We start from the raw sequence: 16,595 nt of genomic DNA, 5'->3' as shown, positions 1-16,595 counted from the left end.
ATTACTTTCATCATTCAAGTAAAGATAAGAGTCAAGTAGGCAGCAAGACACTCTTCTGTGGTTGTGCAGGTGGTGCCCTTCAAAACCCTAAGTAACAAAGTCCATTTGGAAGTGGCAATTAATAGCACTTATGAAAAACTCTAAAATGATGATACATAATTCTTTAATAGAGTTTGGTGATCACATATGATTTTGGATTTATCAGAGTAGAATTATTGACAAGAGTATATAAAGTATTTTTCTTTGAATTTCATAATAAATTAAGCCTTTCATGATTAATGTGAAAGCAGAGTAAATTCAAGTTCAGGAATAGAGATGAGCTATGTCCTGAACATGTTGAAAACTCAAGACACATTCATCTCAATATTCATGATTACTTTGAACAGAAACTGTAAAGAAAACTAAACGGTAAACAATCACAGTCAGTGTATTCTCTAGGTCCCAGGTGTGTCAACGGGTTTCTTGTGGTAAGTGAAGTCATTAAATCAAGAATCAAAGCCACTTTTAATATGTCTCTGTTGTTGTAAAGATTTGTTGATGACTAATGAAATAAGAAAAAATCAATTAAAAATGAAATATAGTGCTCGCTTGGGCAGCATATATACTAAAATTAGAATGATACAGAGATTAGCACGACCCCTGCGCAAGGATGACACGCAGATTCGTGAAGCATTCCTTATTTTTTTGTTGTGGGGTAGGGAGAGAGGGGAGGGATAGCATTAGTAGATATACCTCATTAAAATGCCTAGTTAATGGGTGCAGCACACCAGCATGGCACATGTATATATATGTAACAAACCTACACGTTGTGCACACGTTCCTAAGAACTTACAGTATAATAAAAAATATTAAAAAATGAAATATAATAGGCTATATGTCAATAAATTTTTAAGAAAACAAAATACAAATTTTGTATTTGAACTAAGGCAACAATAAATGGATTCAATGCAATCTCAGAATAATCAAGAAAGCAAGAAAATATAGGTAGAGGAGTCATTCTACTTTCTGAAACTCACCATATTATGTATAGAATGGAAGTATGTAATTCCACCTATAAATCATTATTGCCAAATTCCAAACCAGAATGAGATCAAGCCTCCAGATCTAACTACCAATTTATAAGAAATATAGAAAGCAGAATACAAGTTAAATGTTACCAAAGGGATACAATTAGAAAATTTCATATTCTGGGAAATTATATAGGACAAATGGCCTGGTTCCTCAGCAAATAAACATTAAGAAAAGAAAAGTTGAGAGGAGGGAGGTTTAGAAATTACAGGAAAATTTTCATTTTAACCCACTGTAACATATGGATCTTATTTGTATCTTGATTCTAATAAACATTCTATAAAAATATTTGAGGCCCTCAGGGAATTTGAACACTAATTGATTACATCATAATATTAAGCGTTATTCTTAAGTTACATTTTATCATAGAAATATGGTTATGTTTCAAGATGAACACTAATTATTTAGAGAGACACACTGAAATATTAAAAGTAAAATAATGTAATTTTCAAAACAAACCAGAAGCAGCAGGAATTAGCAAGAGCTGTAGGCAAATTAGTCATGAGTTGATAAGGACAGATGGTACATGGGTTTTTTTATTATCATAGTTTCTATATTTGTATATATTTAAAATTTTCCATATAAAGCAATTGAAAAGATAGCAGTCCCAGAAATTATATTTACTATTTATTGCTCAGTATAAAAGCATAATTAATCATTTTCAGATTATATGTATTTATATATGTATATAGGTTTATATATATGTGTGTGTGTATATATAACCAGCTTACTAAACTTACCCTCTAAATCTAATAATTTGTCTATAAATTCATTTTAGGTTTTCCCTTAATAAAACCTGTCGTGATCTCTGTTTGCAACTGTCCTCTAAAATAGTGGTGCTAGTCATTAAGATTATCATTAAATACTTGCTTAAGATGGTAATAATAAGAGATTAATAAGAGATTTAATATAATAGGGTTCCTATTTCTAAATTTAAGAAAATTATTTTGATAGCCACTCCCCAGTTTTATCCAATTTAGTGCAAGTTAATACAATAAGCCAGGTTATGCTCACTCATGAATATGTTGAGGAGTTTTCCTTTAGGTTAGTACACGTGCTTCTTAAACATTTCATGGGAAATAAAACCTAAGTCTTACCTGTGAGAGGCACTGTCAATCACATCTGTTAACTCTTGTTTTAGGATGTAAGCAAAAATTAACTATGAAATTACCTAAATGTGAATAATTTATATATATATAATTACACAAAATAATGTGTTTAAAATTAGTTAGAAAATCACCTATACAGAATGTGCCTTGATAAGATACAAACACATACTGAAACCAATAAAGGACAATAATTTTGATGACAAACTGTAGCCTCAGAAATAAATTTATATCATATGATGCTCACGGAAGTTTGTCTGAGATTTACTTTGGTAATCAATCAACACTGACCCCTGTCAAAAACTTTTCTCCTAATATACGTAGGGGGAGAAAAAGAAATTGATCTTATAGTGGGGAAGACTATATAATGAACTAACGACACAGAGCAGAGGCTCTGGAAGCAGATGACCTGAGTCTGTTCTTATTAGTGAGTGAGACAAGCTGATCAACATGTTAGTGCCTTGGTCACTCCTGTCTAAAATTCAAATGATAATAGTTCATAAACTCAGAAGATTGAATAAATGAGTTACTACTACTTATTAAATTATAATAATGCCAGCAAAAAGTAAATGTGCAACAGGTCATTGGCATTATTATTATTCTTAAATAAGTTATTAGAGTCATAAAAATGAAATTAACTAGTAGAAATCTTTAGCTTTAGGTTTTCACTCATATATCAAGAGGAGAATATTAGTCATATGTTGCTTATTTCTATTTATGCATTGATTTAAAAAAATAGTCAATAAGTGCCTAGTGTGTGCCAAGAATTGTGTGAATAAAATCGTCCCCTGTCCATAGTATACTTTTGGACATAGAAAGTACTGTAGACACCTAAGTGTCCCAGGAGATATGAAAGAAGAATGCAGAGGTTACAGTAGATGAGCAGAGGAAAGGGTGGGTAGTTTGATCTGAAGAGTGTGACAGAAAAGCTCTAGGAAAGAGGACAATATTCTAAACTCTCCAGTAAGGTAACTGAAAGTTTGTTCACTAGATAGCCAGGACCCAGGAGACTATAAGATTTCCAGGCAGCAGGAAAAGCTGCAGAGGGACACAAAGATCTGAAACAGCCTCTGGGCATGATGCATTCCTTTATTTCTTCGTTCATTCAGCAAATGGTTTCTGAATGCCAGAACTTGCAGATGTTGTACTGAACAAAACAGAAAACATATCCGTTTTCGTAAAATTTGTATGTTAGAAAAAGAAAATAAATAAACTAATAAGTATAATATCTCAGGTAGTGATTAATTCTGTTTAAAACAACAAAGCGGAGTATAAGGATAGAGAGGGGCTGGAGAAGCGGAACCTTTTTAGAAAGCCAGTCCATTAATAACATTTGAGTAAAGACCTGGGAGAAGTGAGAAACCAAGTAGGGTGGAATAACTTTTCAAGTAGAAGAAATAGCAAGGGGAAAGACTCTGAGGCAGGAACTAATTCGTTTGAGAAACAGTAAAAAGGCCAGTATGGTTGATACGCGGTGGTTTAGAGGGAGACAGTTAAGGCCCGAAATCAGAATGAAGGGAGGTGGAAAAAACAACATATGGCCTTTCAGGGCATGGTAAGAACTTCAGATTTTATGTTGACTAGAGGATTTTGAATAAAGATAAACTTTTAAGTTTTAAAGAAATCTAGATGATGTATGATATGATTGTAGAAGGCAGGAATGGAAACGGAAAAAAGACGTGAAGTTTTCACAGTGATCTACATGACAGATGTTGATGCATAGAACCGGGGTAGTAGCATTTAAAAGTGAGAGTCCATCAGATTCTGAACGTGTTTTGAAGGTAGTATCTACAGAATTGGGTAATTAACCTAGAGAAAGAAAGAAAGACAGAATTCAAAACTGATTCCAAATTTTAGGTCCTGAGCAATGGAAATATGGTATTTCCATTTACTCAGATGATAGGATTGCGACTGAGAAATTAGGTTTCTCTTGACCTGTTAAATTCAGGATGCCTTAGTACATGTCAGTAGGGCTGAAGCATGCACTAGTACCTGCAAGATGTTTGATGTCACTGGAGCATCAGACTCAATGGAGGCACGGTGATAATCTTGAGAAATTATGGGGAATTCCTTCTCTGTTCTCTGCAAGAGATGCCATGTTTGTATAAAAACAAAAACAACAACAAAAAACCTTTCAATACTTCCAATGGCAAGACTATCTATATTTCCTTTTCATTTTTCGTTTCCAAAAAAATAATAATTGGAAAAAAATGCTTTATTTTTTACTCTGCTATTGTCGTTAGTTCAATAAGAAACATCACATATTTTAATATTTATTTTCAAATGTTTTCCTTATAAAAAATCAACATTTCGGCCAGGTGTGGTAGCTCACGCCTGTAATCCCAGCACTTTGGGGGACCGAGGCAGGCAGATCCATGAGGTCAGGAGATCAAGACCATTCTGACCAACATGGTGAAACCCTGTCTCTACTAAAAATACAAAAGTTAGCCAGGCATGGTGGTGTTTGCTTATAATTCCAGCACCTTGGGAGGCTGAGGCAGGAGGATCACTTGAACCCAGGAGGCAGAGGTTGCGGTGAGCTGAGATCGCACCACTGCACTCCAGCCTGGGTGACAGAGCAAGACTCCATCTAAAAAAAAATAGTAATAATAATAATCAACATTTAGATATAATTGTTATTAATTGTAAACCCCTATAATTATAATTTTTAAAAAATTATAAACCCCTCTATTAATTATATAGGGGTCTATTATTTTGAATAATATTATCTTATTATTTTGAGTAATATTGATTTAACAAACAGTCATTAATTGCCTACTACATGACAATAATTGTGCTTTGTGGGTGCAGGTGTGAATAAAATTGTCCCTGTTGAAGGGTTTATTATTTTGAGTAATAACATAGGTGATTTATTAATTTATTATCTTAAGTAATTTACACATGAAAGATAACTCTCATTTTTTATCGAAGATAGTCACAGAAAATCTCAAGATTCTATTTCTTTTTCTTGATAATTGCATGTAAATCTGAGACATACCTTATACATCAGAATTTCAGACACAGTTGTTTGGAAAAAGTATTAATGAAGTGTCTTACTTCGCTAGTCATCAATAATAGAAAAAAGTATGAATTTGCATCTGCTAAACACTGTTTTGAGTGAATGAGTATAAATATCATTGACAACTTTATGCAGCTGCTTTCTTTGGTGAATTCTAGCATGAGTTATAGTTTAAAAAACAATGAGGTGGGCTGGGCATGGTGGCTCATGCCTGTAATCCCAGCACTTTGCTAGGCTGAGGTGGGTGGATCACCTGAGGTCAGGTGTTGGAAACCAGTCTGACCAACATGGTGAAATCCCATCTTTACTAAAAATACAAAAATTAGCCAGGCATGGAGGCGGGTGCCTGTAATCCCAGATACTTGGGAGGCTGAGACAGGAGAATTGCTTGAACTCAGAATGTGGAGGTTACAGTGAGCCGAGACTACGCCATTGCACTTCAGCCTGGGCAACAAGAGCAAAATTCTGTCCCCCACCCCCAAAATAAATAAAAATAATAATAATAAAATAAATGAGGTGAACAAAAATGGCAAGTGAGTATAGTAGTGGATATATATAATAAAATATTACAAATATTCACATTTGAAACATGAGTACATTTATTTGGAAAACTTATAGCATGTAATTGGAATATAATTATGAACAAACATTGAAGAGGTGCTTATACTCTAAAAAGAAGTGAAGTTTTTTATGGTTTTGTAAATATGAATTTTATCTTCTTTTGTTGAAAAGTTAGCCAATAGTTATAGTTTGTCTTTGACAATTTTTGTTTTGCCTATAGATCAGTTTTAAATTTGTCATTTATCTCTGCTCCAATATAATTATAAATAATGTAATGTAATTTTATAATATTAATAAAAATGTATAAAATACTACATTTCTCCAAATGATATTTTGATAACAGTTCTTATAGCTTCTCTAGTAGATCTATGTTCAGAAATAAATTCAAAACTAGTAGGCCTTAATTCTTTCCAGGCTGCCTGTGAATTTAATGCTGGTTCACTGGGAAATAGATTAAAATTTATGCGGCAATACCATTAGCACTTTTGAGAATACCAGACTGCTTATATTTTAAGAATGTAAAGCATAACAGAAATAAAAGACAGAGAAAGAAAGAAACAAAAATGAGCTTTCATTCCTCTTTCTCACTGTGGAAACAATTGTAAAGAATCATGTCTTTAATTTACAAATATTCTTTATACACATTAAATGGTAGCACTTTGAGTATTGGAATGTTATAAGCAAATAAGTGGTCATTTTATTAAACTCTGAAGAAACCCAACAGTCTTCAGTGGGTGAAGACTGCTAACTGTTTCTTTGTACTCATTCTCTTCATTTTCCTCTTTGTAGTGAAACTCTTAAATTTTTGCTGGGCATATGTTGATCCAATGAGGGGTTATATTTTCTAATCTGACTTGTAGGCAGATGTGGCCTTTGTGCGTATGTTTAGGCTGATAATGTCAGGAAAAAATGTTGTGAGCAACTTCAATGTGTTACCAGTTTAAAAACAAAGCTGTTCTCACTGGATTGCTCTTTTCCCTTCCCACTGCTTGAAGAATGGCAAGGCCCAAAGCAACACTGGAAATCTGGTAGTGAAGATGGCACAATTTTTCCCTCAGACAGGCTTCCTCAATTTAGACTATTATATTAGAGTGAAATATCTTTCTGTCATATGTGAGCACAGTATTCTGGAATCTCCTTGTTACAGCAGCTTAACTTATGTTCAACCTAACAGAGTATTCAAATGTTATTAATAGTGGACAAAAATCTTTACAAATATTGGCCAGGCGTTGTGGCTCACACCTGTAATCCCATCACTCTGGGAACCTGAGGCAGGTGGATCTCTTGAGGCCAGGAGTTCAAGACCAACCTGGCCAACATAGCAAAACCCTGGTTCTATTAAAAAATACAAAAATTAGTTGAGTGTGGTGGTGCACGCCTATAATCCCAGCTACTCTAGAGACTGAGGCAGGAGAATCACTTGAACCCTGGAGGCGGAGGTTGTAATGAGACAGGATCATGCCACTGCACTCTAGCCTGTGCAACAGAGAAAGACTCTGTCTCAAAATAAAAATAAATAAATGAGTAAATAAAAACTTTACAAATATTTAGTGTACATGGTATAAAATAATACAAATATCTTGAAAGTTGCTGAACTCCCTGTTTGCATAATGCTAAAGCTTTGTCTACATTGCAAATATAAGTTGCCTTAAAAGAAGGTCAGAAATGAAAAGGAAAGAAAAAATGAAAATATGGAGGAAATAGAGTCTAATTAGAAAAACACACACAAAAAAACAAAAAACAAAGAGCTAAAGGATATATAATTTTGAAACTTCAGCAATAAGAGAAGATAATATAAAATTGTTAAGTGACCAGAAATAGTTCAAATAAAACTTATTTTAACAAAAAAAAATTTCATATACACCTAAGATCCTATATCATCTTTTCCCCAATATAAGCAGAAAATTACTCCCGTGTAATCCAGAGGGGAAAAAAACCCACTGTACCTCAACAAATGAGCAAATTTATAGCTATTGAAGAAACCTATGCTGAATGTGCATGAAAGCAGGCATAAGTCAAACTGATTTTCAGAAATAAATGTCCATTACTTTCAAATTGTCTTTTTATGTTATTGAATATCTGAATACTGTTTTATTTTTTACTGTATGTTGGAAATAGTGATGTGTTCAAGTAAACTGACAAGCTTCCATGAGCTCTTCATAGGTTTTCAAATTTTAAATCAACTTGAAATTATTAATTTCACCTATAAGTAAACAGTCTGAATAAGAAATCCAGAGCAGTTTCAGTCTATAAGATTCCCATCGGCCAAGTATTGAACCATTGCCTATTTAAAATGTGATGTAAAGATGAGATCCTGGGACTCTACCATCCTCTTCTCTGTGCACATTTTCTAATGCGAAAGCCAAATTTTTAAAAATCTTACTTTCTTTCCATCATATAATTTTTCATGAATAATGGCAAAAATCACAGTTCTGAGTTTCTTTTTTATTTTTCTTGAAGAAAATTCGTAAAACAAAACCAGATTGCTTTAAAGAACACATGATCAGTTTTTAGAAGAGAAGTGAAAAATCTCTAGTTTGGCTACCATAATAATTATTGGCAGCCACTAAATTCTATATGCAACATGAGGGGTAAATTAGCTGATAACCAGCATATGTGTTGCCACAAGGTAGCAAATACTAAACTTGCAGGAAAAAAGGAGAAAAGGAAATAAATTTATGCATGATGACAAAAAGATAAGATGTTTAGTTATATGTAGATTGGGTTTTACCAGGTCACTTGTTTTAGCCCTCAATGATAGTTGTTAACATTTTTATGAAAAAGAGCCATTTTATGATGTCTTCATTTTATTTCTAGGTAAACCTCTGCATTTTAGCAAGAAAAAAAGAAAATAGCAACAAATGCAAATAGGGCTACATTCTTCTGAGAGCATAAAACTAACGTAAGTTACCCTGTCAACATAGATTCAGAGCCAAAATAGAATAAAAAAGAGTAAAATGCCTTATGTGATTTGTTCCACTGTCCAATTTTACTGAAGACTACAGTTCCACAATTAGAAGCTGATGACAGCTAACCATATTTAACTTGAATGTGTAGGTTATTCTAACAAATTTGTGGGAAAAAAACACTGATGGAGATTTTCACATTTCATGGAGTACAATGCTCAAGTACTAAAGTTTCAGAGTTATTAAAGAAAAACTTGATAGAAAAATATAAAACATTGAATAATATCTATCCTTCATACATAAATATAATGTTAACAGCCCACTGCCAATACAGCATACACCACTAAATTTCTTTCAATTGGCGATGATGGATTTACGTTCATAAATTCACAACTCACTTATTCTTCAGTGATCAGCCACACACAAGATGCCTGATGGGAACTGTGGTCATGGAAGAGAAAAATGCATGGGAATTCATGAAACCCAATTACATCACTTACAGTTACTAGTATGATAAAGAAACCAACTAGAGACTAAAAAGGAGGAAGAAAAAGAGAAAAGAAAAAAAAAGCATTAATGGAAAAGACCACAAGAAATGAATTTTAACTAATAATCACTGACTTTTCTATATTTGCAGTTTGTAAATAAATTTTATATTCATTTTCTTATTCAAAACTTAATGTTCTTCTCAGCCAGTAGGGCTTATAATCATACTCATAGATATGAAATTATCACAAAGAAGAGTGATGTAGTGAAAATTCAGATTCAGGAGATAGAACTACTTGGTGGCTAAGACCTAGGCTCTGGTCTAAATTCAAGTCCAAGGTTGACCTTGAAAGAAACTTTATGACATTCCTTAAAGAACTTAAGGTCTTTGAACCTAAGTGTCTTTATCTATCAAATAGCATCTGACTGATGATAAAGTTGAGAAAATTACATAAGAGAATCACATAAAATGTCTAGTATTGTGCCTAGCATTAATAAATGTTAATCTTGTTTTTTTGTTAGTTTTATTATCATTCCAAGTGTTCATGGCTATTTCAGTGCCTCCTGCTTGAGATTGTAATCAGGGTATATATATTAAATAAGAATATTTTACATAAAATGACAATAATATAGAATTCCAGATAAATGAAATTCAGCTATAAATATTCTTATTCATTGAAGTCAAAGAGGTGGGTTCTGACTCTGACTGGGCCCATCAGTTAATTTCATTGAGTCTACATTTCTGCATTTGTAATATTGGTTGATAAAATGTGCTCTGCTGCACTTACTGAGTTATAACGATCAAATGCTAAAGGACATTGGAAACTAGAAAGCATGGCACATGTGTAAAGTATTTTTATTACTTAGGAAATAATTGTTGGTGAAGTCTATTATCACTATGAAGCTCCTCTGGCTTCTCTACCATCTGGTATTACCTTGCCAATCTTCAACTGAATTATGACTTAACAATTTCAAAAATAGGCAAAAGAACATGACTTTTCACACTTGACACTTTGTGTTTGCAAACATTTTCTTCTCAAAGTGATATTATCAAAATTAGAGACACCATTAGTTAATTATCAAGCAAAATACTGATGTATCTAATTTACTCTATCATTTTCAATGTGATCATAGCAGTCAAAGTGAGGAGACAAAATGGAAACTTTTAGCCAGCACATGTGTTTCATTGTGTTTTAGGTTATAAAATCCTGATCTCTGATTTTTTAAGTAATTTCTCTTTTGACTCTTTTCAGCAAAAGTATGTTTGAATTTGTGCTAAAGTGTAAAATGATACAGCTTTGGAGGGATTGTGATTAATTCCACCCTGCCTTGTGATTTGTTAGCAAATATGTCAACTCCATTTTGATTTGGACTTTTTCAATTTATAAGAGCTAAAAAGATATGGTTTGGATTTCTAGTCCTTGCATGAGAAATTAGGACTTCAATGAGGGAAAAAGCAACCTTGCTAATAGATTGTGTTTGTTTGGAATATGTACTCAAGAGTAGAGAAGCAACATAAAACATAGCATCATTTAATGGATATTTATTTTACATCATCTCTGTAACACATACTCTTTAGATATTATGAATAAAAGAGTGAACAAAACAGCAATTGATTTCCCTATTAGGTTTACATTCTCAATGTATTATGCAAGGTACAGAAAAGACAGATAAACATATTGTCATGATTATATATGGACATTCCTGAACCCTTTAAACTCATTCTCTGTGCATGAGTTTTCTCAGGGATGTTTATTAAATGCTGTTTGTAAAAGGTGAATGAAACCATTGAGTTTATTTAGAGATCACTGAAGGAAATATTTCTGTTGATCTCTTAAAGCAGATAAAACTAAAATACTTTCAGTAAATTTGGAAGTCAGGCATATGCCACATGGATGATTCTTAGTTCCTTTATCTTTGGTGAATAACCATTACTTTAATGTCAGAATAAAGTATCCTCAGCTTCTACACCATGTTCTGCAGTTTGCTCCGTGTCCCTACTCTGTCTCTAAATTCTACTGGCATTCTAGTGTGTGTTGTAGGGGAAGGAGTCACACTTGATAAAGATCTCTGAAACTGCTGAATTCTTGATCCTGATCTTCTACTCACTGTCAGTTTGCTGCACTCTGGACCACATCCAGAATCTTTCATTCACACATACCTGCCTTACTCAATTCTGCTCTGCATTTACCCTCAGGATTCCTGGCTTAAAATACATCATTCCTGACACTTTTTCACACAAACTATTTTAACTTTATCCAAACTCTTTTTATTTAGAAACCTCCAGGCCCACTCAGGGACATCATTCTCTTCAGAAATAAAAAAGTAAATAAATAAATAAATACATACATAAATAAGAGTCAATCAAGGAATCTGCTTCCAGAAAGAGCCAGGATTATTGCTTGTCCTTCTGTAGAAAAAAAAAAAAATGATGTGCAATATATCCACACATGCAGATTCACATACACGTGTACATATACATGCACATATACATACACATACATAAACATATGCATGTACTTCTTAGTAGAAAATAACCCATTTTCATCTACTTAGACTATTATCTTCATTTGTATACAGTTGCTAGGTCCCAGGACATAGCTATAAGTTCTTTCTTCACTACTATTTTTCAGTTGATTAAGTGAACTGATATTAACCTTAGATTAATCAACTAAGAAATCAGAAATATACTGTCAGAGGATTGTTGGGAGAATTAAATGAGCCGATATATATGAAATGTAGATGTTGTGTTTATTTGTAATCACTCTTTTCTTGAGGAAGGTATACTTGTCTTTGAGGATCTCTGAATTCTTACTTACCTCTACCCTATCTTTTGTCCTGCTCTTCTGGGAACCCGTTTCTTCACTCTAAACTTTGGATGCACTAGGTCCTTTTAGCCCTCCTGCCTTCAATGCTTTCTTTATTTTAAATTTAATAAATTTAGTTAGTGCAATTTTAGATTTACAGTTAGTGCAATTTTAGATTTACAGGACAGATAGTACAGAAAATTTGTGTATACTTTCCCACTTTTCACTGTCTCCTCACTCCCTGACGGTTTCCCCTATTATCAACACTTTCCATTAGTGTAGCATATGTGTTGCAATTGATGAACCAATATTGATGACTTATTATTAGCTAGAGTCCATAGTATACATCAAGGTTTTCTCTTAGTGTTGTACAGTTCTATGAATTTTGACCAATGCATAATGTCATTTATCTACCATATGGTATCAGACAGAATAGTTTGACCTGTTCACCCATTTCTTTACTACCCTTGAACCCTGGAAACTCCTCATCTTTTTATTTTCTCTATAGATTTTTTTTCCCAGAACATCATCTAGTTGGAGTAATAGAGTGTACACTCATTACTGACTTCCTTCACTAATAAATACACTTAAATTTTGTCCATGTCTTTTTGTGGATTGGTAGCTTATTTCTTTTTAGCACTGAATAACATTTTATTATATGGATGTATCAGAGTTTGTTTTTCTATTTGACTATTTAAAGACATCTTGGTAGATTCCAATTTTGGGACATTATAAATAAAGTTTCTATAAATACTAATGTGCAAGGTTTTGAGTGGATGTAAGTTTTCAACTCATTTGGGTGAATCCCCAAAACAAGATTGTTGGATCATTTGGCAAAACTAGATTTTAACCTTGTAAAAACTAGCCAAAATGCCTCACAAGGTTACTGTAGCAATTTTATTTCCACCAGGAATAAGTTAAGAGTTGCAACGGGGTTTTTCATTTCAAAATGTGCCTAGTGGTATCACATTGTTGTTTGAATTTTCCATTTCTCTAATATTGAGCACGTTTTCATGTGATTATTTTATGTCTCTGTATCTTCTCTGGTGAGATTTCTGTTCAGATCTTTCGACCATTTTAAAATTGGGTTGTTTGTTTTCTTATTAAGTCTTATGAATTATTTGCATATTTGGATGTGAGTCCTCTATTAGATATTCGTTTTGCAAATATTTTCCCCCAGCTTGAGCCTTGTCTTTTCATTTTCTTAATGGAGTCTTTTAAGATCAAATGTTTTAAATTCTAATAAAATCCAACTTATTATTTTCTCTCACAGATCATGCTTTTGGTGTTATATGCCTGAAACTCATTGCCAGTTTCATGATCACTTAGATTTTGTATTATATTTTACATTTTTGTATTTTTCTTTGTCTATTTATTCACTCATCACTATTTATTTTATTTTATTTAACGAAAGGACTAGAGATTTATTTGAGGAGGCATATCATGCAGCATAGGGCATTCAGTAATGTCCTTTCCATTCCATACCCTGCTGCTCTTCTCCTGTGACTTTTAGGAGTAATAATTATAATTCATTAAATGACATTTCTAGACCAATTAGACATTGAGCTTTGTTCTTCAGGATTGTGTTGGCTATTCTGGGTCTTTTGTTTTTTTAACATAAGCTTTAGAATACATTTTTCCATATCCGCAAAATTACCTGCTTAAATTTTTACTGGGATAGTATTGACTCTATAGGTCAAGTTGGAGGAAATAAAAATGAGTGTTCCTGTCCATGAACATGGACTATCTCTCCATTTATGTAGACTCTTTGATTTCTTTCAACAGACTTTTGTATTTTTTCTTATATAGATCTTATACATCTTTATTAATTTGATATCTACTAACAATTTGAGTGATAACACACAAATTGTTTTGTGTGTTAGTATTAACTGCATCGTGTTTTTAACCTCAAATATCAATTGTTTATTTGGTAGTATATAAGAAGGCAATAAGCATCCATGTATATTCATCTTGTATCCTGGCACTTTGTTATAACAATTGACTAGTTATAGGAATTTTATGGTCAATTATTTGGGAATTTTTGTATAAACAATCATGTCACTTGTGAATAAAAAATAGTTTTAGTTCTTCTTTTCCAATCTGCGTATTTTCATTCATTTTTATGCCTTATTGCTTTAAGTAGGACCTCCAGTGCAATATTCAATAAGAGCATGAGAGAAATTGCCTTTGTCTTTTCCTCAGTGTTAGAGGGAAAGCATCATTTTTTCCTCACCATTAGTTATAATGCTAGTTGTAGGATTTTTTTTGTAGATGATCTTTATCAATTTAAACAAGTTCTATTTTTTTTCTTTTTTTTCTTTTTTTTTTTTTTTTTTTTTTTGAGACAGTGTATCACTCTGTCACCCTGACTGGAGTGCACTGGCATGATCTCAGCTCACTGCTGTAGCCTCCACCTCCCAAATTCAAGCGATTCTCCTGCCTCATCCTTTTGGGTAGCTGGGACTGCAGGCATGCACCACCACACTCAGCTAATTTTTGCATTTTCAGTAGAGACGGGGTTTCACCATGTCGACCAGGAGGGTCTCGATCTCCTGACCTCGTGATCCGCCGGCCTTGGCCTCTCAAAGTTGCTGGGAGCTTTGATTATAAATGGATGTTGGATTTGTCAAATGATTCTTTTCTGCATGTATTGATATTGTAAGATTGATTCTTCATCCTGTTGACATGATATATTACATTTACTGATTTTCAAACATTGAACCAGGTTTTTTTGAAAATTTCTGGGACAAATCACACTTGACTATACTTGTAATTGAATTAATGACAAAATATTAATTTTGTCAAAGATTTATGCATGTATGTTCATAAGAGATATTTACTTGTAGTGTTTCTTTCTTGTACTTTTTATAATTTGTGTATTAATTTAATGCTGGTGTCATAAAATGAGTTAGGAAGTATTCTCTTTGTTTCTATTTTCTGGAACTGAGTGTGTAGAATTTGTGTAATTTCTTTCTTAAATGTTTGTCAGAATTTGCAGGTGAAGCCATCTGGCTCTGATGCTTTCTGCTTTGGAAGATTATTATTTGATTATTTTTAAAAAAATAGATATTGTAATATTAACAGAGTCTATTTCTCCTTGTTTAAATTTTAAGACATTGTTCTTGTAAAAATTGGTCATTTTTACATAAGTTAAATGATTTGTGGACATAGGGTACTTTGTTTCTTTATTATTCTTTTAATGTTTATGAGATCAGTAATGAAGTTCCTTCTCTATTCTTGATATTAGTTATTTATAGCTTTTCTCTTTCTCTTTTTATCTTGGTTAACCTTGCTAGAAATTTACTAATCTTACTGATCATCTCAAAGAACAAACTCTTGGCTTTATTGATTTTCTCTATTAGTTTTCTATTTTCATTTTCATTAATGTCTGCTCTAATTTTTATTTATTTAATTCTGCCTAATTTTACATTGATTTTATTTCCTTAGTTTCCTAAAAGGAGCATTTAGGCCATTGATTTTAGATCTTTCTTCTTTTCCAAAATATGTAGTTAGTTATTTAAATTTCTAACTAGCATTGCATTTGCTGCATCTCATAAGTTATTATAAGTTGCATTTTGTGTTCGTTCATTCAGTTAAAATATTTTTAATTTGTTTTGAGACTTCATTCTTGATCCACATATTATTTAGAAATGTGATATTTAAACACTAAGTATTTTGAAGTTTTCCAGCAATCTGTCTGTTATCCATTTCCAGTTTAATTTTATTACGGTCTGAGGACATACTTTGCATGATTTCTTTTCTTTTAAATTTGTTAGCTCAGAATGTGGACTATCTTAGTGAATATTCCATATGAGAACAATGTGTATTTTGCTGCTGTTCAAAGAAGTATTCTGTAGATGTTAATTAGATCCAGTCAATGTATAATGTTGTTCAGTTAAACTATGTCCTTACTGATTCTTGTCAATTATTGATAGAGTTATGTTGAAGTCTCCAACTGTAATAATGGATTTCTGTCTTTCTCTTAGTAGTTAGATCACTTTTGCCTCATATATTTTGATGCTCTGTTGTTATGTGCATACACATTAAGAATTTTAATGGATTTTTGGAGAACCCACTTATCATTATGTAATGCTTTTCTAATCCCTTGTAAATGTTTTTGCTCTGAAGTCACCTTTGTCTGAGATTAATACAGTTTCTCTAGCTTTCTTTTGATATGTAATAGCATATCAAATATTTTTTCCATTCATTTATTTTGAATCTGTGTCTGTGTTTACAGTGGATTTCTTATAGACATCCAATGGTTGTGTTTTTAAAAGTAATTATCCTGTTGGTCTCTGTATTTTGTTGGTATATTTAGATTGGCATTTTTCTGGTGTACATAAATAATCACTTTAAATGGATAATGACATTTAAAGTATTTATTGATATAGATGTATTGATACCTAACATATTTGTTATTGTTTTCACTTTATTGCCTTTATTCTTAAAAAAGAATCTTCCCCTCTTTATCTATCTTCTCTGGCTTTATATCATTACATTGTATCTCCTCTTTTTGCATCAATTACACTTTTTAAAATTGTAAGTGTTTGCTCTAGAATTTGTAGTATATTTCTACAACTAATTTCAAAAAATACTATACAACTTCACAAATAGTGCAGGAACCATATACCAAGGTAGCCTC

The 16,595-nt window shown here is 32.5% G+C and overlaps 1 non-coding gene across 1 annotated transcript; it reads left to right on the top strand.

The window, feature by feature from the left end:
• The first annotated feature begins 580 nt into the window (after window positions 1-580).
• Window positions 581-684, top strand: LOC111546299. Its single transcript, XR_002732721.1, has one exon. It is a non-coding gene; the product is annotated as a U6 spliceosomal RNA (small nuclear RNA).
• The last annotated feature ends 15,911 nt before the right edge of the window (window positions 685-16,595 follow it).

Source organism: Piliocolobus tephrosceles, chromosome 3, assembly GCF_002776525.5.
Source record: "Piliocolobus tephrosceles isolate RC106 chromosome 3, ASM277652v3, whole genome shotgun sequence".
Taxonomy (NCBI): domain Eukaryota; kingdom Metazoa; phylum Chordata; class Mammalia; order Primates; family Cercopithecidae; genus Piliocolobus; species Piliocolobus tephrosceles.
This window is presented reverse-complemented; position numbering and strand designations above follow the sequence as displayed.